General features: G+C 34.0%; 1 long non-coding RNA gene across 1 annotated transcript; it reads left to right on the top strand.

The window, feature by feature from the left end:
- Positions 1-26,773, top strand: LOC141553218 (uncharacterized). Its single transcript, XR_012485324.1, has 3 exons — positions 1-88; positions 522-669; positions 26,614-26,773. It is a non-coding gene; the product is annotated as an uncharacterized LOC141553218 (long non-coding RNA).

Here is a 26,773-nt window from a genome sequence, read left to right as displayed (position 1 = left end):
TAAAACAGAAATAGTACCTTAGAAGACATAATACATTGTACTTTAATTGGAACCTCCCATACCCCAGAGACCAAAAAATTGGGGATAGGTAAGAAGTGAAGAGAAGAATAACAGACTCTGTGAGTTTGTATAATGAGTGATTTATAATAATTTATTGTCCAACGTGAACATAACCCGATCTCAGTTTCAGTTGTTTATATTTTCAAACTTCAATTGCTTAAAAAAAGTGGTTTTTTTAAAAGAATTTGGCAAGGGTAGGAAGGAACCACAGAATTGTGATTAATGAAACCTTTGGATGATTATGATTTATCAAAATTCAGGGAGTGAACTCATTTCATGTAAATCAAGGTTATTTTCACCTGGCCCCTGCAATGTTTTGATTCAAGTTAGGGCCCAGGGATACAAAGAAAACAAGAACCTAGAGTGGGAGAACCAGAATCAGGAATGGTCAGTTAGTTGTTTAAGATTAGAAGCATTAAAAAATATAGCTTTTAATGACTATATTGGTAAAATTTTTGCAGACCAGTTAAAGTCCATGGCTAAACTCTTCGGGAACCCTGTTGTGGAAGAATGAACATTGGCCTGTAACTTTGGAGACTTGAATTCAGGCTTCACCATTAATTAACTACGACCTCTTTGAGCTTTGATTTCCTCCTTTGTTGGATAAAGGTAAATATACTTGCCTTAATGCCTCACAGGAACTTGTAAGGATCACCAAGAATGATGAAATCATTTTGCAAATTAGGTATTGTGCCTCTTTGAGCTTTGATTTCATCATTTTTTGGAAAAGGGTAAATATACTTGCCCTAATGCCTCACAGGAACTTGTGAGGATCACCAAGAATGATGAAATCATTTTGCAAATTAGGTATTGTGCAAATGGAGTCTAGGATCGTTTTGATCCTGGCAGTTGACTTATTTTGATAATATTGTCAACTCATGGTATATTATAAACTGAAAAAGCCAAAGAACAGAGTACAGACCTGGATGTTAGCTCTCAGATCAAGTGGAATCTGATTTATGATTCCCTTTCTACATTATGACCTTTCCCATCTATATCCCTCTTCACTTCCAGCATGTTGATTTTGTTCTTCTTGTAAAGTGAGTCATAAGTTCCACGAAATAATTGATCCTGATAGAGAGTCTATCCTAATGTCTAAAATGAGGAAGATATTAAAATTCTAACAGAACAGGAAGCAAATGATGCTTAGATTTCTACTGCACTATAAGACCAAGATTGTGACCTCAAAAAACTATTATCTGATCTGCTTGAGTTTTCAGGTTAGTGCACAGTTGTTGATATCATAATCTTGGTTTATGGTAGAAATTGTACTGGCAGTCTTCCCCCCTACCCTAATTAGAAATTCAAAAGGACAGTGTTTACTTAAAGCTTTGTAAGTAAAACCCAAGCTTCTTATCCTGTAGGAATGCTTAAAAACTTCAGTCTAGGTTCTGAGCAAAGGCCAAATAAATTTTGTTATGAGCCCCATGAACTAGTTCTATCATATAATACAAGTTAATTACCATATTTCCAATATGATATTTCTAAAATATGCACATTATATTTGATGATGGATTAACTGGCATCAGTCAAGAAACTAGACACTACCCTAAGTACCTGCTTAAGTGAAGGGATAGGTAGAGTAGAAAGATAAAGGGAAAATTAATTATGCTTAAAGATTATTGTAATCTCTGTGATTAGAACCCTAATCTATGAGGTGAGGAAAGCTTTCTGGAGACTTCAAATGTCAAGATTTTATTTACACTTAATCCATGCCTATGCTGACATACTTATAAGAAAAACACCTGGGTGACTGAAATACCTCCAAACTTGGAGGGGTGTGTGTGTATGTGTGTGTGTGTGTGTGTGTGTGTGTGTGTGTGTGTGTGTGTGTGTGCGTGCGCGCGCGCAAGTACATGTGTATGTATGTGAAATACTGAATTATCTAAAAACTTATTTTCTCCTTTTTGCTATGCTGTTGGGCATAGTAAAACAGAATGTGTCACCATATTCAGACTGTTTTATGGACTTCTAAAGGAAGAGGAGCCTGACTCTGCTTCAGCTTTTCTTCTCTTTCTTTCTAATGATTAGGGAAGCTCTGGACTTCCTCTTGGCTTTGCTTGCTGACCTGACTTTACTTTGACTTGGAGCTGAATTGAACAACAGAAATTTAATTTAAAAACTTTTTTTGTCTTATCCCTTTCTCTTTTCCCTTCTCTTCTTTTCTGCTCTTTTTTTTCCTTTCTCTTTTACTCATCCTCCTCTTTCTCCACTTATTCCTCTCCCCTACCCATCCTCTATCTTTCCATCTCTCTTTCTCTTCCTCTCACCTTTTATGCTTCATCCTTTCTCATACCTTTTTTCTCTTTCTTTCCCTCTGTCACTTCTTTTCCCTTCTTCCTCTCTTTTCTTTTCCCATCCCATTTTCTACTTCTCCCCCTTCTTCTCTTTATACTCCTCCCATTCTCTTCTATTCCCATGAATTAAGCCCCGAAAAACTCAACTGAGTCTGACTGGGGTAACTCAAGCCATGTTCTTTGTTTAAAAAATGTGTTCTTTATATTTTTAGCATTATTGTCAATAAGCTTTTATAAGCAGTACCTACTTTTAAAGATAAAGCAACATTAAATATAACCCCATTCTCTAGAGTTTTTGTTTAGTCATGTCCCCTTTTTGTGACTCCATCTGAGGTCACAAATATACTAGAGCAGTTTGCCATTTTCTTCTCCAATTCATTTTACACATTAACAAACAAAGGCAAATGGGGTTAAGTGACTAATCAGGATAACACAGCTAATAAGTATCTGAGGCCTGTTTTAAACACACAAAGATGAAACTTTTTGATTCCAGACCCAATGTTCTATCCACTCTGCCACGTAAATTTCCAATTCCCTGGGGTGATATGATCAATACTTAGCTCATTTCTTACATAGCATTAATTCCACTGATTTCATATTGAAAGGTGACACTTCTGTCAGATGAGTCCTAGTTTCAGTTACTACCAGTCTGGATTTTGAATGTCACTCCTGAAGATCACTCCTTGCTCATCACAACATTAATGCTTGCACAGACTACCAAACTGAGGTCTCTAGAATGCTAGATAATGGGGCACCCTCAAGATCACTTAAACTCATAAGTATTAAAGATCCTGACACTCCATTCTCTTTGCCTAGAATCAAAATGCAGGAACCAATATGGGTCACACAACCTCATTCCCTAAGACTTCCCCTTACAACATCATCTTTCATCAGAATTTATGAGTGATTTTACAAGTTAAGGAATCACTAAATAATGCCCAAAAAAATAATAAGGCAAAAGAGAAAGTGGTTGAGGGTGAGAGGGCATAGCCAATCAGAGAATTTCCTCATTAACATGTAATTAGTTACCCAGAACCAATTACAGAATATGCACAGGTGCTCCACCTCCTTTTCATGATCCTCCCCCCAGAAGCAAGTGTCCTATCCTTTCTATGTGGAGAGATGATATTTCCATTTCTCTACAATACTTCCTGCCCCCTGCCATTGCTGGTGTTGTTGCTATTGTTATTGTTTTTCATGGGAACTAATCACAATTGTCCAAGTTTTCATTCTTGGGAACTGATCATTTTTGAAACCTTGTGATTTTCATGTTTTAGATCGTGGCATCCTAATAGCAGACCAGGATTCATGAGATAAAATGTAAATTTGATTCCCATATTCATAGAGTTGATTATTATCTGATTATAATGTCACATGTTTGTTATTTTATTTATATGTTCTCTCCTATTAGCTATAATATGGGGGGATTACTGGAAGCTGCAAAGATCACTGATCACATAATAATAAGTTTAGTATTGGAGAGACTCTGGAAGTCACCTATTCCAATTACTTCATTTAAAACTTCATTTTAGAAGATGAAGCTGATGGAACAATCAGGGAAAAAAAGCCTAAATAGAGATCATCTAATTCGTCCAGACTCATACAGTATTGGAGAAGTTGATACAGAATTCAGAAGTTCTTAGAATTTGGGTTCTTAGAAGCCAAATCCTTTGATTTTTCACCTGGTACTCATGATACCTGTGATTTATGTTCTGATGTTAAGTGAGAACATATATTGGTACAGTAAAAAATAGCTCTTTGAAGGATGGAATTGTTTTGTTTGGAGACTTTATTTTCAGTGCACATAGTAAGTACATAATGCTTTCTGATTATTATAATAAAGAGTGCTTTACATGTCTTAAGGAAGTAGTTCTAGAAATTACAGGAAAAGCAGAGCACCAGTAATTCATAGAGTCATGTTACAGAACATATCTTATGTAATTATTTTTGTTTCTAAGTTTGGTATGGATCAAATAAGGATAAAAATGGAAGATGGCAGTAATTGTCACACAAACCATTTGAAAGAATTGCTTATATAATTCATATAAAGACAAAGACTGAATTTGGGGTAATGTCCAGAGTGAGGTAATAGTAATCAGCAAGTTCATCTATTGTGCTTCTCTTTGGCTTTCTGTTCTGAAAACAAATGGCTTAATATTAAAGACATGAAGATGTTTGATATCAAATGTTTCTTATTCATGTGCTCAGTGAAAAGAAATGATGTATTGAAATTAAAACAAAATTTATAGCACTTTATTAGAGGATTTTAGATATTGTTTGACACCCACCCCCCAATACAGTTAAGGAAATGGAGGCATAGTGAGTTTTAATGAATTGCCCAAAATCACAAAGTTAGTTAAGAGAGGAGTAGTGACTGTAACTTAAGTTTTATGAATGACTCCTAATGCAGTGTTCTTTATATAGCATTTTGGGTTTTTTTTTTTTTTTTGCTCCTTATTTCATCTAGGTAACCAATGAACAAGACATTAATAAGGAGAAAGGTACTAACTCAAAATTTGGGGGGAAATGGGGAAATGGGGGGATAGAATTCTAGAAAATATTAAATAGGTAAAAGTCTGGACCTAATTTTTTGGTTGAAATTTCCTTTTTTCCTCTCCTTTGTCTCTCCCATCCTTCTTTCCTTTCTTTCTTATTTCTTTCCTTCCTCCCTCCCCTCTATTCTTAATTAAGTGGATACAATTGCAGTCAGTACAATTAGAACTATGGCACTCTTTATTGAAATAATGCAATAAGCTATAAAGTGTTGCAACTTGCCTACCTTCTCCTGCTCTCTCCTGCTACTACCCATAGCTAGATAGATTTTTTAAAAAAAGGATTCAGTGAGTAAAAAGAGCAATACTAAAATTAAAAAAGACTATCTGAGCTACTTAGTTGAGTTCAAGAAAATAATGCCCAAAGAAGAGCAATTTCTAAATTCCAGAGGGCAGATGACAACTAGTTCATGCAATTGTTTCACACTAATTAAACATTATCTTTTTAAAGGCTTTGCTTCTGGGGCACATTTCTGTGACTGCCTCATTTGGAGCCAGCCCACACCAATCAATATCAATCTACTGCCAAATGTTATTAAATATCTCTTTGATACCTATTTACAACTAAGAAAATAATTTCACTGCCAAGGGATTGTAAATGTGTGAAAAGACTCCCTGACAGCTTACTTCACTCACTGTCTACAATCCAGCGTCTGGGTGCCAAAGCCAGGAGACTAAGATGAAGAACATAATTAAGGAAACATATGAAGGCTAGCACAGGGTTTGAGATTAATTAGCTGTGCGTCAATAATCTCATCAATATCCGATTAACAAATGACACATTGCCCAATGAAACATATTGATTCATGCACACTCCTCACTGTTAATAAATTGAAACTGCTTTGCTAAATGAGAAAGCTGACAAACTAATAGCCTGCTAATACTTTCCTGCTATTGTGATAAAAAACATAAAATTAGCCTGAAGTATACAGTACTTAATTTAGCAGGACTGTCACTCGACTTATGAAGCTGGTTAATGAATGACAAAAAAAAATAGTAGGGGGTGAGGGGAAGGGAATGGATTTCAACAGACAAAGAATTTGGACAGTGTAGAATAATTTCAGAATTGCAAGGCAAGTTGGAAGAATATTGGGTACATATATGATACTCATTCTGTTTTCTTTTTTTGAATTTGGTTTATAGAAGCCATTCTTTTACAAGGAGGAAATTATTCTGTATTGATATGTTTTGTGTGTTGATGACAATTTAGTGTTTAGAAATAAATATGATTATGGAAGAAAAATTGTTTCAAGAGACTACAAGTTTGTTTTAAGAAAATAGGATCAGGCAGCTAGTTGGTACAGTGGATAGAGCACAACTTGAGTTTAAATCTGATCTCAGACACAACACTTCCTAGCTGTGTGACCCTGGGCAAGTCACTTAAACCCAATTACCTCAGTAAAAAAAATAGGATGGGAAAAATATGTAAAAATCTAGAAATCATTTTTTCTTCACAATACCACCACATTTCTGATTTGAATGACTTATATATCTATGCCTCTCTTTGTGTTTATTATTAGCAACCATCAGGTTCATAAATATTCTATTCAACCCTGAGATTTATATTGGCTGTTCCTATCTCTATTATTAATAACATTACTCTTTTCTTCTTACCTATAGTACTTATACTCTTTTCTTTGATATTCTACTCCCTGTATTTATAGGTTAAGAGTTTTAAAAGTAAATGGACTGCTATATGTTTAGAAGACTAGAAAATATATCTACTTATGGTTTTCTTGGCAAAGATGCTAGAGTAGTTTGCCATTTCCTTCTCCAGATAATTTTACAAAAAGGAAACTGAAGCAAACAGGTTTAAATGACTTGCCCAGAGTCAAACAGAGGGTAAATATTTGAGGATAGATTTGAACTCAGGTCTTCCTGAATCCAGATCTAGCACTTTATCCACTGTACCACCTACCTCCTCTGAAATGTAGATTTAGTGGTGAGAAAGAACAAACAAACAAAAACATTGATTATGTGATACAGGAAGCCTTTTGCACCATATGGCACCACAAGGTATTAGTTGATAGCACTTAATAAGGCTAATTATGCTGTCTGCACTTGAAGCATTCATATTTTGTTAGAATATTTTTGAGGTCAGAAGATTACCAAGGCAAAAATTATAATTAGAAAATGGTTGGATTTTAAATGAGTAGGAGAAATATTTGTAGGCATAATTGAATCTTCTGGCTTTCAAATTATATCATATAGTTTCTTTACTTATACATGTTCCTCATTTAGGCAATCATTTTAATGATAAAATACTATCCACAAATAGTCTTTTTTATACCACTTGAATTCATTGGTAATTTACAAAAAACAGAAATTAACTATATATGATTTAAGGATCTACTAATATTCATTTTTCCCCAGAAATAAAGTATTCCCAAGGATTATATTGGATGCTTTTTCTGGGATAAATTATATTTACGTAGTCCGTATTGTGTAACAACTTTACAATCCACTGGAGTGCATAATGATTTATGAAGGCAATGGCTTTTTTATTACAGCGCAACTCATTTCAACAGATTGGTTGCCTACTATGTGCAAAGACAATTGCTAAATAGAGTCAAGATATCTGAGTTACTCAATTAATGAAACCCACAAGCCACCAAGGGTCTTTCATCAGTCACGAGTTGAAGTTACTTGAATCCCCCAGAAGATTCACCAGGTTAAATCTGGACACTGTAATGTCCATCAGCCTCTTTTAGTCACTGAATAAGTGTAGTTCAGAAGGTTGCTTATGCAGCTGCTTCCTTGGCAGACTCCTCTGTAGCCTATTTGGGAGTCAGATTTCATGCCCAATTAGAGAACAAGAGAGAACTATCCCTATGTGTAATGGAGACAGCTGCTCTAGAATAGCTATTTTAAGATGCATAGAGTAGCTAAACAATGATCTCCTCCTCATCTCCTTCAATAGAGACATACAACTTGAATGAGCCTCACAATATCTGATGTGAATCCATTATGAATTGTCTGTAGAGTCACATTCTCATTATTCTAAAGTCGAACTCCTCAGGTTATAGCCAATGTTTTGATCAATGATAGTTGATGGGAAAACAGCAACAAAGAATTCTATTGGCAAAGGTTTCTTTCCTAAATCATACTTTGAAAAAATAATAAAGCTTCCTCATACTATTGCCATTTACCACAAAGATTCTTCAAGGGGAAGGGAAAAAAGGAAAATTAAGTTACTTAGTCAGATAATGTTTTCCCTCAAATCTCCATGCCACGCTCTGACATTTCTTGTTACTATCAATAGAAAAAAAATACTCAACAACAACAAAAAAATGTTTTTTGTTGGTTGAAACCACTCTTTTTAAAACTATTTAAATTAATAAAATTTGCTCATTTTTCCTGAGTAGACATTTAAAAAAAATCCTTTAAAACACCTACATCTGTAATGTATGGAGGAGGGGTCTGACTATATAAAGATTAAAAACTGGCATCCTCCCCTTACTATTTAGCCTCTAGGAGCTTACATTCTTCTGAAGGATACAACAGTTGTACAGATAAGTCCTACAACTGTAGTGAGTATACATACTCTGGCTCCTTCTCCCAAATTCAAGTTATGTCTTCCTTGTTAGGGTTTTAGGATAGCCTATGAATCTAAAGTTCCATCTTCTTTTCCCTGCCCCACTGTATTCCTCATAAGGTTAGGAAACAGTGACTAGCAGTCTAATTTATTTAACCTCTTAACATCAATTAATAATAATGGATAACATTTATATAGTACTTATTCTGTTCCAGGCACTGTGCTAAGTGATTTACAGTTATTATTATCATTTTATTCACAACAACCTTGGGAGTGCTATTATTACTATTTTACTCAAAAGGAAAATCAGGCAAACAGGATTAAGTGATTTGCCCAGGATCATACAGCTAGTCATTGTCTAAAGCTGGATTTGAACTCATGTTTTCCTAACTCCAGCTTCACCACTCTATCCACTATGCCACCTGCCTGTCTCAATTAGTTTTAATAAGGGAGTAATTACTTCAGAGATGAAATAATAATAAAAAATATGCATCTTCCCTAAACAACCCAGAGGTACCCCCTCCTCTACACCATCCAAGAGAATTGACACAGACTTAGAAGAGTTTCTATATAGTATTTGCCCCACTAAGTTTATGTACAGATGTAGCATGACTGCTGGATGAGTTTTCTCATCTACTGCTGGGCTTGGTCCTGAAGATCATTCCTTGTTTTTCAGTACATCTATGCTGGTCTGGCTACAAAAAGTAGCTGAGATAGAGGGATATTGCTCTCTTGACCTTTGAAAACTCAATGTGGGAATCTCCAATCCATTTAAAGAACAAAGATTCATGCAGGGAAAGAACCCAGGCATATAATGTTAACCTTGGTAGGGAAGATCAAATCAATTAATCAGTAAACATTTATTAAGAATCTACAGTGTTCCAGATGCTGTGTTAACTACTGAAATACAAATAAAGTCAAAAGGCATTGTTTCCTCTCAAAAATCTTTCAGTCTAATGGTCAAACATCCCTCTCTATATATCATTGACTCTCTTTAGACTTCATCTGTGAAAGAATCTAAACGATCTACAAAAAGGTCAGCTGAGGAGAAAATGTTCAAACTTCTCATTCATGCCTTTTAAAGATCTCTGCACTCAAATTTTATTCATTATGTGGTTATCGGACAAGAAGTTACATAATGTCTATGCATACTCTGGCACCTCTCCAAAACACTTTGTGCTTCATCCCAATTTTCTTCAAAGCACTCTCCTAAGCCTCCTCCATATGGGAGACTGTCAGAGATACTCTGCACATGTACCAATATCCTTTACAATATATAATTTGAGGAGAGAGGGAGTACTACCAGCTAGATGAATCAGAGAAGACTTCTCATAGAAAGAAGTACCTGAATTAGTCAATGAACAAGCATTTATTATGTCTATTAAATAGCAACTATAATGCTAAATACTGGAGATTCAAAGGATGAAATTTGAAGTACTCAAATGAATAAACATAAAAACATTTAATAAAGTGCTTCCTATGTGCCAAAATAGTATCAAGTGCTGAGAAAATAAAGAGAAAAACAAAAAAAATCTTGCTCTCAAACTCACCTTCTAATGGGATGAGAAAACATATATTGGTGGATTGGGCTTCAAGTCATATGGAAAGGTATCATGGAACTTAGTGTACTGTAGCAATGAAGATGACAATGACCTTCTTTAATGTCATTACTTCTAAAAGTGAATTGGTTTTTGATATTGAACCACTGGACAGTACCAAGAATTTTGATATCAAAAGAGATCAAAAGAGGAGGTGGATGTTGCACCACTTGCAGAGGAAGTTATGTTGAATCTCTGCAGGATTTGCTTTGTTGAACTATGACTACATAAGACAAGCTAGAAACAAGGTCAGTTACTCTTGATTAGGAGCTGATGGGGCCCTTCTCCACAAGAATTGGTTCTATAAATGACTACAAGGATTGAATTAAAAGCAGGGCCGGTAGAATGAGCATGTCAGAATGGGGAATACTATATAACTCCTGGAGATCTTGGGCTCAGGTGCTTGTATGTCTCTACTAAGGTCTAATGGGAAATGGTTATTTAGCTTCATCTGCCTGGCATGTACCACCTTCTGACTCTCTTGCTGATTCAGCAAGACTGGCTTTGAGTAGTTGATGGGAAACTGATATTAGTGGGGATATTATTGATGGTTGCAGACTGAATTGGAAAAAAGGTGATTATCTCAGGGGTGGGCAGCTTCTATTCCCAGGACTCTTGGTAATAAGTACAGTGGCAGCTGGTTAGTGTTTGGTGTTGCTGGGGAGGAGAGATGGCATGTGCTTAGAGATATTTTGAACTCATGAGAACTAACCAAGACAGGGAATATAGAAATTACTCCAACTCTGACTTATTTGAGCAGAAGAATTAACTCTTTTCAAGGAGCTGGGTAGAATGAAAGACTACTTGCAAATATCTCAATCCCAGTTAATGCTTTTTATCTCCTTTGTTTCCTTTAATATTCTGGTACCAATCCAAAGTCATCTTTCAGAACCTGACCTCCTAGAACTACTGTCCTCTTAAAGTTCCACATACCCTGGCTTTTTCTCTATCACACTTATATGATTCTACCTCTTTTTTCTGTCTGATAGACATGACATTGGACGAGTCATCTAGTTCCTCAGTGCTCTTGAAATTTAGAAGTCATAGAGAAAGTGTGGGCTTGCATTGGTAAGAGTTTCCTACACCAAAGATATCAAAGGTCCAGTCTCTGCTATTGTCCATTCATGGGAACATAGATTTTGATTTGTAAGGGATTTGAGAGATGGTCTAGTCTAACTATCTTCTTTTAAATATGAGAAAACTGAAGCCTAGAGGTATTAACATTTCCCAAATCATAAAAATAGTCAGAAACAGGATTTATATCTGGGTCCACTGACTCAGGAATAAAAAGAACATTACATAAACTCCAATGTATATGAGTGTACAATCTAATAGGGGAAATAATACACATTCACAAATAATACAAGACAGAAGAAGAATATAAAATAAGGGAACTATAAAGAATCAGGAGTTCAGAAAAGGAAGAGATTTAGACTCGATAGACTAGGAATTTTTCATGACAGATATGGCATTTTATTAGAGCTCTGAAGGGAGATTATTAACAAGGGAACAAGAAGAGCTGGACGAGAAGAGATAAAATAGAAAAATGCTGTTGCCTTACATTATGAACAACTCTAATTTGTCTGAAGAGTTGGGCTTGTTAAAGGCAATAATGGGAGATAAGATTGTAAGGGGTGATACAGAAAGTGAGAAGAGAAACTTTGGAATAACTTCTGTGGGGAGTGCAATAGAACAAAAATTTAGGAAGGGCAAAATAGATTACTGCAATGAGGGATGTGTGTGTGTGTGTATATATATATATATATATATATATATATATATATATATATACATCCCTCATTGTAGTAATATATATGTACATACACACACACACACACACACACACACATATATATATATATATATGTATATAGTGTGTGTGTGTGTGTGTGTGTGTGTGTGTGTGTGTGTGTGTGTAATTAATTAGGGTTAAGCGATTTACCTAGGATCACACAGCTAGTAAGTATTAAGTTTCTGAGGCAAATTTGAGCTCATGCCCTGTTGATGACTCCAGGACTGATATTCTATCCACTGAACCTTTTAGCTTCCCTTAAAGTGAGATAACAAAAATTTGTGAAGCAACTAATCAGCATAAAGTTGTATGACTTCCTTCAGCACCTTTGGGTAATTATAGATAAGTGGATATGGGAGTGATTCTGGGTTGGAGTTTGATCAAACATGGAAGGGTAAGAGTATGGAATGTATAAGACAGTGTGTCAACAGGGTCAGGATTAGGAAGAGATGATGAAGATGCCAAAGTAGGAGAAATATTCACTGTGATCTCTTTTGGATTTCTTAAATGTATGGATCCATCTAAATGGATGCTTGGAAATTTCCTTACTTGTTTTCTATATGCTATGCTCTTATGCTATGTTTCTATCATGATGATATTCTAGTCATCAGAATGTATGAAACTCATGTGCCTTTCCCCTTTGCCTGAATGTTTTTCTTGAAAGTATTTTTATAGTGAGTAGGACTCCTTTGACTTTATCAGTTTCCATCACGTTTTGCTCTTGCTCAGATAAAGTAAAGTTAATTCATACAATAATCACTTATTAAACATTTATTTTGTGACCAATTCTGTAGCTATTATAACTTAAGTATTAATGAGTTACTTTAAAGTACAAATGAAATGCTCCATTGTCCAAGCTGACTTGAAAGAAGAATACAAAATTTCCCTAAATTATTGTATCAAGGATTGAAGACTAGTTAGAATTTATTATAATGTAGTGGCATAAATAAAAATGGATGCCCTAATTCATATATAAGAATATTTTCTAGTCACATATTGACTTAGTTTTAAAATGTAATGTTATTTATATTTTATTGGGTTTTAAAATTTTTGTTAACTATTTCCTAATTACATTTTATACTCATTCAGGCCCAATCCAGAGTGCTATAGGTCACATGGACTTCATGTGTGATACCTTTGGGGTAATGGATAGATCTGATCTTCTTAACTTTATTAAATGTGAATGACATTGTTGACCAACTACTTCTTCTCTTTATTTCTCAAACTTCCCCTTCTTTCTTTCCTTTGCTGGCTTCTCCTTTTTTTCTCCCAAACTTAGTGTTTCCCAGAGAAACTCAGTCGCTTTCTTTTTTCTTTATTTTTTCTTCTTTGGCAACTTGCATTGTTCTCTCATGGTTTTGAATTCACCTCTCTACGAGAGGATTGACTCATCTATCTCAATCTCCATTCATTCTTCCAAGATCTTTAATTGCCTAAAATACATCTCCATTTGACTGTTTTATCAATATCTCAAACTCAGAATTAAAAATAAAACAAGTCTATTTTATTTTCTCCTAAATCTAATCCTCTTTTTGATTTCAATATTTTGTCAATGTTATCACCATTTATGTAACTTTCCATTTTTGAAACCTTGAAATTATGAATGACTCTTCTTGTTCTCTCATTTTTAAGCATAGTCATTTACAAAGTCTTTTCAATTACAGCTCTGAAATATGACCATCTGTGGTCTTGTCTCTTCTTCTACTAGAAGTACCATAATACAGAACACCATTGCCATAGGCTTGAATTTGCCTAATAGTATCCTCTTTTCTTTATTATCTAGATTCTTGGAATAATCTGTCCATTTTGAACCTTTCTCTTGACCTTTAGTTTTACATACCAACTTCCTATTGGGCATTTAGAAATGGATATACTATAAACAGCTTTAACTCATTGTATTTCCTCCCAAATCCTCCATTCTTTGAAATTTGCTAGTATTATTTAGGGCACCACCAACTTCCTCATCACATAGGCATGCAACCTCAGTGTCAACTTCAAATCCTTACTCACATTCATCCCACATATTACTTTGTCCCAGAAACTCCAAGCAGTTGTTTAACCCTGCTTGCCTCAATTTCCTTATCTGTAAAATGAACCAGAGAAGGAAATGACAAATTGTTCCAGGATTTTTGCTTAAGGAGCCAAGAAGAATCAGAAATGATGGAAATGGCTGAACAATTATTAAATATCGTCTGTTGCCTATTTTTATTATATATCCCTTTCTCTCTACTCCCATTGCCACTACCAAAGCAGAACTTTGTTCTTGGTCTTTTGCAATAATCTTCTAATTGGTCTTCTTGCCTCAAATCTCATATACATCTGGCTACCAAAGTTATTGTCCTTAAGATGGCATAGTCAGGTCTGACCATTCCATCTTCCTCTAGCAATTCCTTATTTCTTCCTGGATCAAATATAAAGTCCTCTGGGGTTTTTAAAGATCTTCCCAAGCTGATCTCTTTCTACCTCTCTGATCTACTTTTATTCTACTTTACTTCATGTATTCTATAATCCTGGAATATTGGTCTTCTTGCTGCTTCTTATACACAGTATTCCATCTCTGGACTATTTACTTGATCACAATGTTTACACAACCAGTGTGATGAGCCAAAGGAACAAATAAATAGCTAATAAAATCATGAGTAGCTTTAGTCATAGTCAGAACAAAGTCATTAGCAATCTTTCTGAATTCTTTCCTGCTCAGACATATGGAGTATTGTGCTCAATTCTGGATATCACATTTTAAGAGTGGTGAGTTTATAGAAGGATCTTTATTAGAACTGAACAGAATGGGAGGGCATGAATGATTTTTCACTTTTTATCTTTGGAAGAAATCTACAAAGATATGATCAGAGACCTTTTAGTCTTCCTTCAGCCAATAAGCATTAAATACTTATATGCCAAGCACAGTGCTAAAGGATTGAGAATAGAAAGAAAAGCAAAAACAGTCCCTATCCTTGAGGTGCTTACATTCTTGTTGAGATATCCTTTAAATGGCAATTAAAATCCTATCTTTTATAGGAAGCCTTTCCTAACTATTCTTGAATTCGAATGTCTTTCCTTAGTTAATTATTTCAATTTATACTTTGGGTCAGCTAGGCAGTACAGTGAATAGAATGCTAAATCTGGAATGAGCAACACCTGAGTTCAAATCCGGCATCAGACACTTCCTATCTGTGTGACCCTGGGCAAGTTATTCAATCATATTTTCCTTGGTTTCCTCATCTATAAAATGGGCTGGAGAAGTAAATGGCAGATCACTATAGTATCTTTGCTAAGAAAACTCCAAATGAAATCACAAAGGCTTGAACATGCCTGAAAAACAATAAATTCATACTTGTTTTATATGTATTATTTGCATATCATCTTCCCCATTAGATTGTGAGCTCCCTGAGGACACTGTCTTTTCTCTTTTTTGTATCCTCAATTTTTTGTATGAGAGAGAGAGATAGACAGAAAGACAGACAAAGACAGATACACACAGAGAGAGACAGAAACATAGAGAGATAGACAAATAAACAAAGAGACAGAGAGAAAGAGACTGAGACAGAAAGACACAGAGACAGAGACAGAAAAAGGGAGCGACAGAGAGACAGACAGAAACAGAAAGACTGAGGAGGAGGGAGGGAAGAATAGACGGGGGAGACAGAGAAACAGAGGTGGAGACAGACAGAGACAGAGACAAACAGGCATACAGAGAGAAATAGAGATATGAAGCAGAGAGACAGTGACAAAGACACACAGAGAGAAAGAGACAGAAACAAAGAGAGAAAGGGACAGAGAGATGTGAGAGAGACAGACAAAGGAAGAGATCAAAGGGGGAGAGAGGGAAGGAGAGAGAGAGAGAGAGAGAGAGAGAGAGAGAGAGAGAGAGAGAGAGAGAGAGAGAGAGAGAGAGAGAGAGAGAGAGAGAGAGAGAGAGACACTGGTAAAGGAAAGACTTGGGGTGTAACATGGCACCTTTTTTCTAATGCTTGATACTGTATCATGTGGAAGGCATAAGATTTATTATTGGTAGTTTTAGAGCATAAAGCAAAGGGCATCAGACAAACTTTGGCTCAACAGAGAAGAACCTTCTAGTAATTAGAACTATCTGATATGGAATGGGCAACAATAAAAGTTGACATTGATACAGTGGCTTCCAACTTACAAAGCATTTATGTGTGATTACATTTGATTTCTAAAAGGTATACAAATAATTTTACAGATAAAGAAACTGAAATAGGAATGGGTAAATGATTTGTTCACAGTTACATACAACTTGGAAGTGGAGGAAATGGGGCTTGACAATAGTATTTCTGAGTAAATCCAGAATTCTGTCCACTACACAAAGTAGTGAGTTCAATGGAAATTTTTGAAGGAGAAGGAGAAAGGGACAAGCACTTATTAAATGCCTCCTGGGTTCCAAGCACTATTCTAAGTGTTTTTAATGCTTTGCTAATATTTCATTTGATTCTCACAACAATTTTGGGAGAGAAGTGCTATTATTAGCACTCCATTACAATTGAAGAGACTGGTTTAGACAGTGGTTATTGTCCACAGTTCACCCAAACAGTAAGTAACTGAAACTGATTTGAATTCAGGTCTTCTTGAACTCCAGGCCTAACATTTTAGGCCCCTACATTAACTTTCTGTATGAATGGAGAAATTAGAAAATAACTTGCCAGGAAGTTTGTAGAACACTGTTGCTTTAAATAGAAACATAGATTTGATGATTTTTAAATCGTCTATAAAATTCTGTGATTATATCAATGTTTTTACTTTTGTATACCTAATTTCCAGCACATTTCTTAGCATATTATAAGCCTTTACTCCATGCAATGTTGTGAGTAGATTTGAAGGGAAAAGAAAAAAAAACCAAAAGAAAATTAATTTAGAGAAAAATCCCAAAACAGACATTTTCAACACACATAAGTAAAGTGACTGTTATCTTTCTCTGTAACTTTTTAATATACTAAACATTTTGGTTACTTGCTCAAAATAATGTATCTACTTTCTGCCAAAAGTTAGGGCTAAAACTTGAATGTCCTGATTTGTCTGCAATGTTTTTTCTAAAACAGAGGAACTTGGGAGAAAAATCACAGTAACATTCATCCTCAAGCACTTTCTCAATTAATGCTCTTAATGACCTGGAAGCTGATGCATAAATCACTTGGAAATAAAGGTCTCCACTCTGGAATAATAGATGGGAAGGAACACTGCTTTTTTCTTATCAATCTCTATCATTCATTTTCCTATAGCATTCATAAGAATATCATGAGTAACTTTGTCAAACATCTTATAAAGATCAAGATGTACCATATGTTTATCATGCCCCTATGTTACTAGTTTAGTGAGCATTAGGTTCATGTGGGGTTTATTGACTTAGGATCTGTAATTTCCGCTTCCTGTCTTGAAAATAAGGGCAGTTCTGTTAACATTCTGGGTAATCAAGACATAGCACATGTTCATTAGTTGAGTCAGTAGGCACATGGTTCCTTCATAATCAGAAATAGTTTGAGTAGCTTAGAAGTCAAAGCTTGAATCTTATATGGCCTTCTTTTTAAATAATAATCCAGGGAAAAAACATACATATGTTTGGGGAACTCTGAAGTGATCCAACCATTCTGAAGAATAATTTGAAAATATGCCAAAAGAGCCAAACTGTGCATACTCTTTGATCCAGCAATATAACTGTTAGATCTGTACCCAAAAGGAATTTTAAAGGTAAAAGGATGTAATTATTCAAAAATATTTATAGCAGTTCTTTTTGTGGTATCAAAGAATTATAATTTGAGGGGATATATATCAAATATAAAATGGCTAAACAAGTTATGATATATGATTGTAATGGACTATTATTGTGTTATAAGAAAGGACAAGCAGGATGATTTCAAGAAAACCTGGGAAGACTTAGATGAACTGATACAAAGTGAAATTAGCAGAACTAGAACATTGTGACAACAATATTGCATAATGCAGAACTGTGAATGACTTGATTTCCCAGCAATACAATGATCCAACAATCCTTCCTTCCTTCTAATTGTTTCCTCCTGGCTGTAGACTATCTCAAGGAGAAGTTTTGGGAAGGAGAGATAGAATTTAGAATTCAAAATTTAGGGGACAAAGTCATAATATATAATATATAGTTGGAAAGAAATAAAATATTAAAAAAAACACCACCACATGCATGAACAGTTAACATACTCCCTTCAAGATTAGGGTACCTAACACTTTATTAAATTTTAGCCTTGGTGTCCATGGATTTCCTGCTCTCTATAAATACTATCCTATATTTAATATCATAGATTCCATTTCATTTTGTTTAAAACAATAAAGAATAATAATTCTCTTTTATTCCTATTTATTACTCTCCTGAGATGTAGTAGACTATTTGCTCCTTCAGGAAAGAGAGATTATTATTTTTTAAAGTGTGTTTTATTAGCACCTTGCATGATTTCTAACATATAGGATATGCTTAATAATTTTGAATTGGATTGATATAAATCATAGTGTTTCTAGAAATCCATTACATATTTTGGATTTTTTACATTTTACTAACATATGTATCCTTAAGAAGGTTGAGGTCAAAGGGTTATAATCTATGTGATTTTTAGAAATAGCAGTATGGGGCATTAGGTGGCACAGGGGATAGATCACTAGCACAATGAAGCACACAGTAGTTTCCAGAGCTGTAGTTTCCTGGCTTCCCTGGCTATCCTAATGCACAGGGTGGAGTCGGTGTTGGCTCTATCCTACTGGGGCTCAGGATCTCCTCCTGATGTAGGGCTTGTTGCTGGCTAGCTAGGAAGTTTCTTGTCCTGAACCTCACCCCACTTTGCCTTAGTGAGACAGATCCCTCCTGCCAATCTTCCAAATATCATGAGCTAAAAAATTGTTTCATTTCATCTCCTTGCTGGTCCCGCAGTTTCAGGACCTGTCTTGATGTACTATTTTATGGTTACCCAGAGGTAAATATAGGAGAATTATAGTGATTCATTTCTTATTTTGTCATTTTGGATCTTGAAAATAGACCTATGGGCTTTTTTCTGTCAATACAGATTTTAAGTCATCCACTTGTATGATTTTTGCCTCTATTCTCTAGGAATGTATCAATGTATTAGAACTATTCTTGCATATCCAGACCTACATCTAAGTTTTTTTATGGTACTGTTTCTATTAAAAGGCAGCATGCTATACTGAACAGGGTAGAGGACTTAGAGTTCAGAAAACCTATTTTCAAATGCTACCTCTAATCCTTAACTAGCTGCTTTTTTGAGGGTTCATAACTCCTCAAGATGTATTATTCAAGATGTACTTATAGGAGACAAATTGAAGCCTGTATTAGAAAGAGTTTTTGTCATATTACAGATTTTTGATCTATAGTTTATCCTATTTCATGATTGTTCTTTAGATATTCCTTATATGTGAATCATAATTTTTCTTGTTAGATGAGCTCTTGGAGATAGTAAAGAATGAGTCTTTGTTTCTTTTAGGTCATCCATCTTCTATAATGCAGCACTTAAGACAGTGATTGGCACATTGTAAACCATTAATAAATGTTTATGGATTAATTGATTGAATCTGAGTTCTCCATTACGATAGTGCATATACTCAGTGAATATCTAATAAAGGCCTATTGAGAAAATTGATTAATAAATGAATGAAAACATGAATAGCAAAGGCCAATATTCCAAAAGGTGCACAGTTGTTTTGGCCTCTAGTTCTTTCAGCCATCTGTCCTTAAAACTTTTTTATTTCTGTCTTCTGTGAGTGATCTCTTTTTGCCTTTTTTAAAAATGATAACGTTTTAGAAAACTTTTATGTAAATAATTAATGAAAACTCTATTCTGGACATTGTTCAATTTTAAAATAAATGATTCACTGAGATGTCAACTGACTCTATGAAGCAGCTTTTCACCTGTGGGTTTTTTCCCCATGAGATAACTTTTTATAAATTCAATTGTAATAGCCACTTAACCTAAATGCATGGAGGACTGAGGTTGAATAATGAATGGAACCACTTAAAATAATTTAACCATATGGTGTTTTCCAGAAATTAGGCCCAAGTATACCTTTATATTTTATCATTTTACTCTTTTAACAAAAACTTTTCTCCAGTAGACTTGCTTGGCCAAGATTTTTGAGATTTTGAGGAAAGAATGATATTTTATTTAATATTAATAATCAATTCTAAGGGTATTAATAGATTGATTAATTGATTAGGTAGAATCATATAATATGCTATATTACCTCTAAAAAGTGACAAAGAAAAAATATTAGCTGTCAGCTCATATAATGGCTTTCTGATCTCTTTAAACTCTTTCTAAGCATGGTCTGTGTTATATATCAATGAGCTCTTTGATGAAAATGCGAAAAGAATAATCTGATTCGACAAATGATTCTTTAGTAAATTATTACTACCCTATTTTGCATGTGATTAAGGGATATAGCCAATACAAGGTCTTGTTCATTTTTTGGTGAGCTCCTTCCTCCCCCAACACATACATTTGACTTGATAGAGGCAAAATTAACCCTTAAAAACTCTTATCCAACAGTGTATTCATTATTATTGTATGAACACATGAAATCACAAAGAGAACCCTTCCCTCATCCTCTGATTTTAATCACCAAATGAGATATTGAGGTGAAAGACTTAAAGATATCCTCACCTTTACCATCAGAGAGGATTATCTGGTCTAAATCCCAATGGAGAAAGATTTTCTAAAGCTGGTCAGATTCTCCAAATACTCCTGTTTGAGAATAACACTATATATATTGAATCAAATCCAAAATACAATAGTCTCTAATGAGATCTATATTCACTTGTAATATTAGTGATCACAATGTAAAATCCATAGAAATGAAGATTTCATGTTCTCCAAATAGAGTTGGGTGAAAAGCCTATTGAATTAGTATATTAGCACCTATGATATCACAGATGTATGATAAGCTGAGCTCAGAACTGAATAGGAAGAATACATCAAGCTGGATCATGTTTGAGAAATTACTCAATATTTTAAAGGTCCACAACCTGCTACCCAGTTTATCACAAAGAATCACAATTTTACATGGTCTTATAGGGATAAGAAAAAAATTACATAGGTACAACATTTAAGCATTTTACCCAATGATAACTTGTAAGAAAGAATTAGCACAAAACATCAAGTATATTTTGCATAATATAGAGGGCAGAGTTATAGATTTAGTATCAGAGGACCTGAGATGCTCCTGAGAGTTTCAATTCTTCTACTTATTAGTTATATGAACTTGATTAAATTGTTGTGACCCTCTAGGTCTCTACTGTAAATTTTATACTGTAAATTTTTTATCTCATTATATAAATAGAAAAGATGATATATACTCCACAAAGTTCAAATTGTTCTTTATAAGTAAATCACCTGAGCACACTTTTATCAAACACTTTGTCCTTTGTTTTGAGTGATTAAAGAATCCTAGTTCTGAAAGAGAGCTCAGAAAGCTAGTCCAACCCCAATATAGATCATAAATTCCATCTACAGTATTCTTAAAAAACATCTGTTATCTTTTTTACTTTAAGATTTTCAGTGATTATGTGATCCTTCTCTTTTTAGGCAACCTATTACATTTTCAGGTTGCACTAATTATAGGAGTGTTTTCCTCTTTATGTTGAGTGGAAATGTTTTCTAATAAGTTCCAAAACATTGGTCCTAGTTTTGCCATCTGGGTACATCAGAATATATCTGATGTCTAACTATAATGAATAACGATTTGATATATGTTTCTGTGTAGCTAAATGTGTCAGTTTCATAGATGCTGATAACTGCTGTCATCTTGTCAAAAACATCTTGACATTGAAATACTTAAGTTATAAAGGTTTTCCTCATGGGGACATCATACTCAGGAAAAAAAAAAAACAAAACTGTACTTTAATTAGATTTTAGTGAGCATTTGTTTATGGGCCTAAAATTAATTGCAAATGTCTGATATTTATATTTGTTTTTTTCATAAAAAGATTGCATATATTAAAATGTCACAATGCTGAATCTATCACATTTTGTATAACCATAAAATGTACAGTGCTTTGCAAAATTTTTTGACTCTTAAGTAGTAGTCCCACAGACCAACTGTATTACAGAATAAACTAGGGAGCTGCTTATCATTTAAAGCAGGTGAAGCTCACCTTTTATCTGTCAAGGTTCATTTAGACATTTATAATATCATTCATGGGTCATGGAAAATTATCAACCTATAATGGGAGATTGTTGTACCTAGACTTCAACACATCATCAGTGGATCTTATAAGGCCTGTGGGCTAGATATTCCCCACCACTGATTTAAAGAATGCTAAGAATATCCAAAATATCTGCCCCTAGCTATATTTCTGTCAGTTTATGAAGTTAATTCATTTTGTTACGTTATTTGACATCCTACTAATAAACAATTTTTGTTGGTAGACAATTGTTATATTTCAAAATGCATGCACTCCCATCAATAAGTCAGTTATATTTTAGTATGAATTGATAAACCCAAATTGATTTTTTCTTAAAACCTATACTTCTATGCTAATAATATGCCAGGGTGGAATGTCTCTTTGGGGAATTTGACTAGTCAGGGGACTTGATAAAAAGTTTAGTTTCTGAATGGGAGAAGAAGTGTTTCTAGTAGATGAAAAAGTGCAAAAGATAAGCTTTGGCTTTTAAAAAAATGTAAGTAGATCTCTCTACTCTCAATGGTTATCCTTGCATCTAAATTCCTCATGTTCATCTTTTGCCAGATTAAATAACTGTAACAGTGAAAATCTCTTAACTTTCAAATGTAGATTTAAATATTCTAAGGAAAACATGTTGTATGTAGTATCATTAAGAATTCATACTCATAGATTAAATCTGGAAGGAACCTTTAAGAACATTTAATTCAATCCCCCATTTTACAGATGAAGAAACTCAGTTCAAGTGATTTACTCAAGATTCTCTTACTCCAAATCCAGTGGATGAACAAGAAATTATTATTGAAATGCAAAATTCAAAAGGTTTATATTTGCCATAACTTCAGCATAATACAAATATCAGAATGCTTTTTTACTAAAGAAAATTATAATTTTTTCTAAATTTACCATAATTTAAAAAGATAAACAAGGAACTCTATTCTTTATATACAAATCATATTTAATAATTAATCATAATAATAATATCATTAATCATAATGATATTTATTAATCATAAATCATTAATCATAATAATCATAAATCATTAGCTAATAAATAATCCCCCAAAAAAGGGAAACTGGAACTTGTCTCCATTAATAATATGACTTCCTTCACCCTTTCCACAGTTTGTCTAGTGGAAGCCTAGTTATTGCTGATTTCAGAGCAGATATCGTAATGAATCCTAGATCCAAGATATTACAAACCTCCCCCCTTCAAGTCAAATAGGAAATTGTTCCATTTTTAAATATATTTAATCCATATTTTTTATTTTTAAAAATCCACCTTATATATGAAGGTTATGGAATATTATTGCTCTGTAAGAAATGACCATCAGGAAGAATACAGAGAGGCTTGGAGAGACTTACATCAACTGATGCTGAGTGAAATGAGCAGAACCAGAAGATCACTATACACTTCAACAACAATACTGTATGAGGATGTATTCTGATGGAAGTGGAAATCTTCAACATAAAGAAGATCCAACTCACTTCCATTTGATCAATGATGGACAGAAATAACTACACCCAGAGAAGGAATACTGGGAAGTGAATGTAAATTGTTAGCACTAATGTCTGTCTGCCCAGGTTACATGTACCTTTGGAATCTAATGCTTATTGTGCAACAAGAAAATGGTATTTACACACATGTATTGTATCTAGGTTATATTGTAACACATGTAAAATGTATGGGATTGCCTGTCATCAGGGGGAGGGAGTATAGGGAAGGGGGGATAATTTGGAAGAATGAATACAAGGGATAATATTATTAAAAATATATATAATAATAAGAAATAAAGTAGTTGAAAAACTAAAAAAAATTCCACCATAATTTGTATATTATGATATAAACTTTCCCTTTTTGGGAATGCTTTTCTTACCTTTCTAATCCATTGGAGCTTTTACACTTTATGTTGCAGCTCTTATACTTTATGACCTGGGGAAGTAATTTAATTTATCCAAGTCTAAGTTTTCATATCTGTAAAATAAGGTTACTACCTAAATTATTTAACTCATATTATTGTTGTGATAAAAACATTTTGTAAATCTTGCTGCACTACATTAATCCCAATATTTTGGATTTAGAATTGGAAGGATCCCAGTATTGGAAAACTATCTCAGCCTCTATCTCTAGGACTAAATTTAGTCCTGCACATGTTCTGTGTGGCCTGAGAGCTAAGAATAGTTTTTTTTAAATACAATAAGCCTTTATTTTAAAATGTCATATATGTACATAAAACCATCTAACACATACATATGTGAATATATTTATGTTCATAAGCATATTTATACACATACACTATCTATCTATCTATCTATCTATCTATCTGTCTAGATATATCCCCTGTACATATCCACATACATATATATATGCTCCGTAAACATCTAAAAACAGGCTGCAAGGTCACATATGACTATCTGTAATTTGCCAAAACCTGATTTAGTTTGACTTCCTCATCTTATATTTAAGGAAGGCGAGGCCCATTGAGATGATCTGACTTGACCAAGGAAGCAGAAATGGAGCTAGGATTTGAATCTAGGCCTCTAATTTCAGATCTAGTATGGTTTCCACTGTGTTTTTGAGTAATTAATTAATGAGACAAAAGCTTCAGTTTCGGGGTAATATAATAATTACTATGGGAAGACAGAGTTTACTTGCTAAACTTTAGATATGTAAAACAATTTTTGTTGCTATTTTTATTGTGTTGAAGTTATGATAAGCATAAACCCTCTGAATTTTGCATCTGACTTGATTTCTTGTTTGTTCATTGGTATTTTACAAAAAACATTTTTTTCACTTTAACTCTATCTAACCAAAGAGATAGAGCCAAACTATATCGACCATACTGTTTGGAATTTCATAATGTTAAGTTACAGGATAAGGAACATTAATGAAGTCAATTAGGCATGTAAATTTATTTTTCTTTTTAGGGGTGAAAAGCCATGTATTGGTATAGAACCATGGACACATGAAAGGATGGGAATATTTTCATTCATTGGCTGCATAATTTAAGTTTACTAGGAGTCTTCATGCTAAGGATGTAAAGAAAGAAAACAAAACAAAAGAAAAAAAAAAGCAAAACTTAAAATATATCAAATAAATAAGTACTATGTACTAAATAGGTGGAAATGGAACCTTGAATGAAATTTAAACATAAAACTGCTATCAAAAGAACTATAATTAGCTGGGGGCAAGTGGGACTTGCTTCCATAAGGTGAGACAGTGGGAGGATCCCTGGATTTATAGTTAAATGACTTGGATTAAAATTCCTGTTGTGTCATTCACTATTTGTATTACCCTGGGCAAATTATCTAATGTCTATGGGATTCCGTTTCCTCATCTGAAAAATGAGGGGGTTGCTCTAGATGGACTATAAAGCCTCTTACAACTCTAAATATTTGAGTCTATGAATATGTGATTTGCTTAGAATTTTCATTACTAATTTTAATGGTTAGTCTGAAATAGTAAGGAAAGGATATGTAACTAGATGTAGAAAAAGTATATAATTAGTCAGAGAACAGGTGGTTCCCAGGTCTACAGCTGTAGGAAGGTATGAAAGAAAACATGATAAGCCATTTTTAAGAATAGTGTGGGCAGGAAGGATGCATGCTTTCTTTTAGAGTTACATGGATACACTCAAAGCAGACCTATAAACTCTGGGGAGCTCTATCACTTGTTTCTAAGAAGGCTATTGTTTCCCAAGATGCAGAGATTACTTTGATCATAATCAAATTTTTGATTATAACTTTTGAGTATTAATTAATGACACCATTTACCAGTAACTGGATTGTATTCCATACTTATTTTGAATGTCAAATGAATATTTCCAATCCTTATATGTTTTCTTTCTGGTTGAACTTCTCAGGTTCAAAAGTAAATTTAGAAAAAAGTAATGGTTGTTAAGCACTTTAGAAAGTTCCAAAGTACAAGTTTTTGGAACATAAGGGAATTGGAAAGAAAAATGAACACTCATATGGACACACACCCACCTCCTACCTACATGGGGGTGCTAAGACATACCTTTAGATATGACAGCATGCTTGAGTTTAGCTATTAAGCAATTACTCTATGAGTCTTTCCTAACAAAAGTCAGCTGAGGCATGTAAACCTGGCTGTCTTACCAGTAAGTCACCTGTTATTTGATACCATTTACTCTATTATCTTCTACCTTTAGTGTAAAAGATCTGATAAAATTTCTCCTATCCTTAATACAAATTATTAAAATTGCTTGTTAAACTTTAACATACTATATAAATATGAATTATATTCAAATTTTAATATTTATGATAATAAATGACTGTTGATAATTTTCAACTGATTGCTATCTCAATCTTATTGATAGCAATTGTCTATGTAGATTATTAACATAAAACTAGAGAAATAACCTTTTAAAGGATTTTTCTTGCTTGACTGGTATATTAATTAATAGCATGATTACTTCCCCATTTTTTCCCCTAAGAAATGATATTTCCCTGAGAATTTAATATGAACATTTATTGGGAGACTTGTTCCTTTCTTATACCTTTTTTCCTTGTGCAAAATTATAGGGGTTATGCCTGTGTCCCTGGTCAGATATAAGTAGTGCTCTTCTTGAAAAGTCCTCTTTCCTTTTTACAGAGAATCCGCAGGCCAAAGAGTTTCATTGTAATGACAAGACTGCTTGTACACCTGTTGACTGTACTAAAGATCTTATCGCCTTGAAATCAAGACATCACTGTTGCTATAGAAACCATAGCAAGGTTACAGTTTCAAAAGGAAGGAGCAGCTATGAATGGAG

This window comes from Sminthopsis crassicaudata, chromosome 1, assembly GCF_048593235.1.
Source record: "Sminthopsis crassicaudata isolate SCR6 chromosome 1, ASM4859323v1, whole genome shotgun sequence".
NCBI classification, from domain to species: domain Eukaryota; kingdom Metazoa; phylum Chordata; class Mammalia; order Dasyuromorphia; family Dasyuridae; genus Sminthopsis; species Sminthopsis crassicaudata.
Note: the sequence above shows the minus strand (reverse complement) of the source record. Positions and strands in the feature narration are given on the sequence as shown.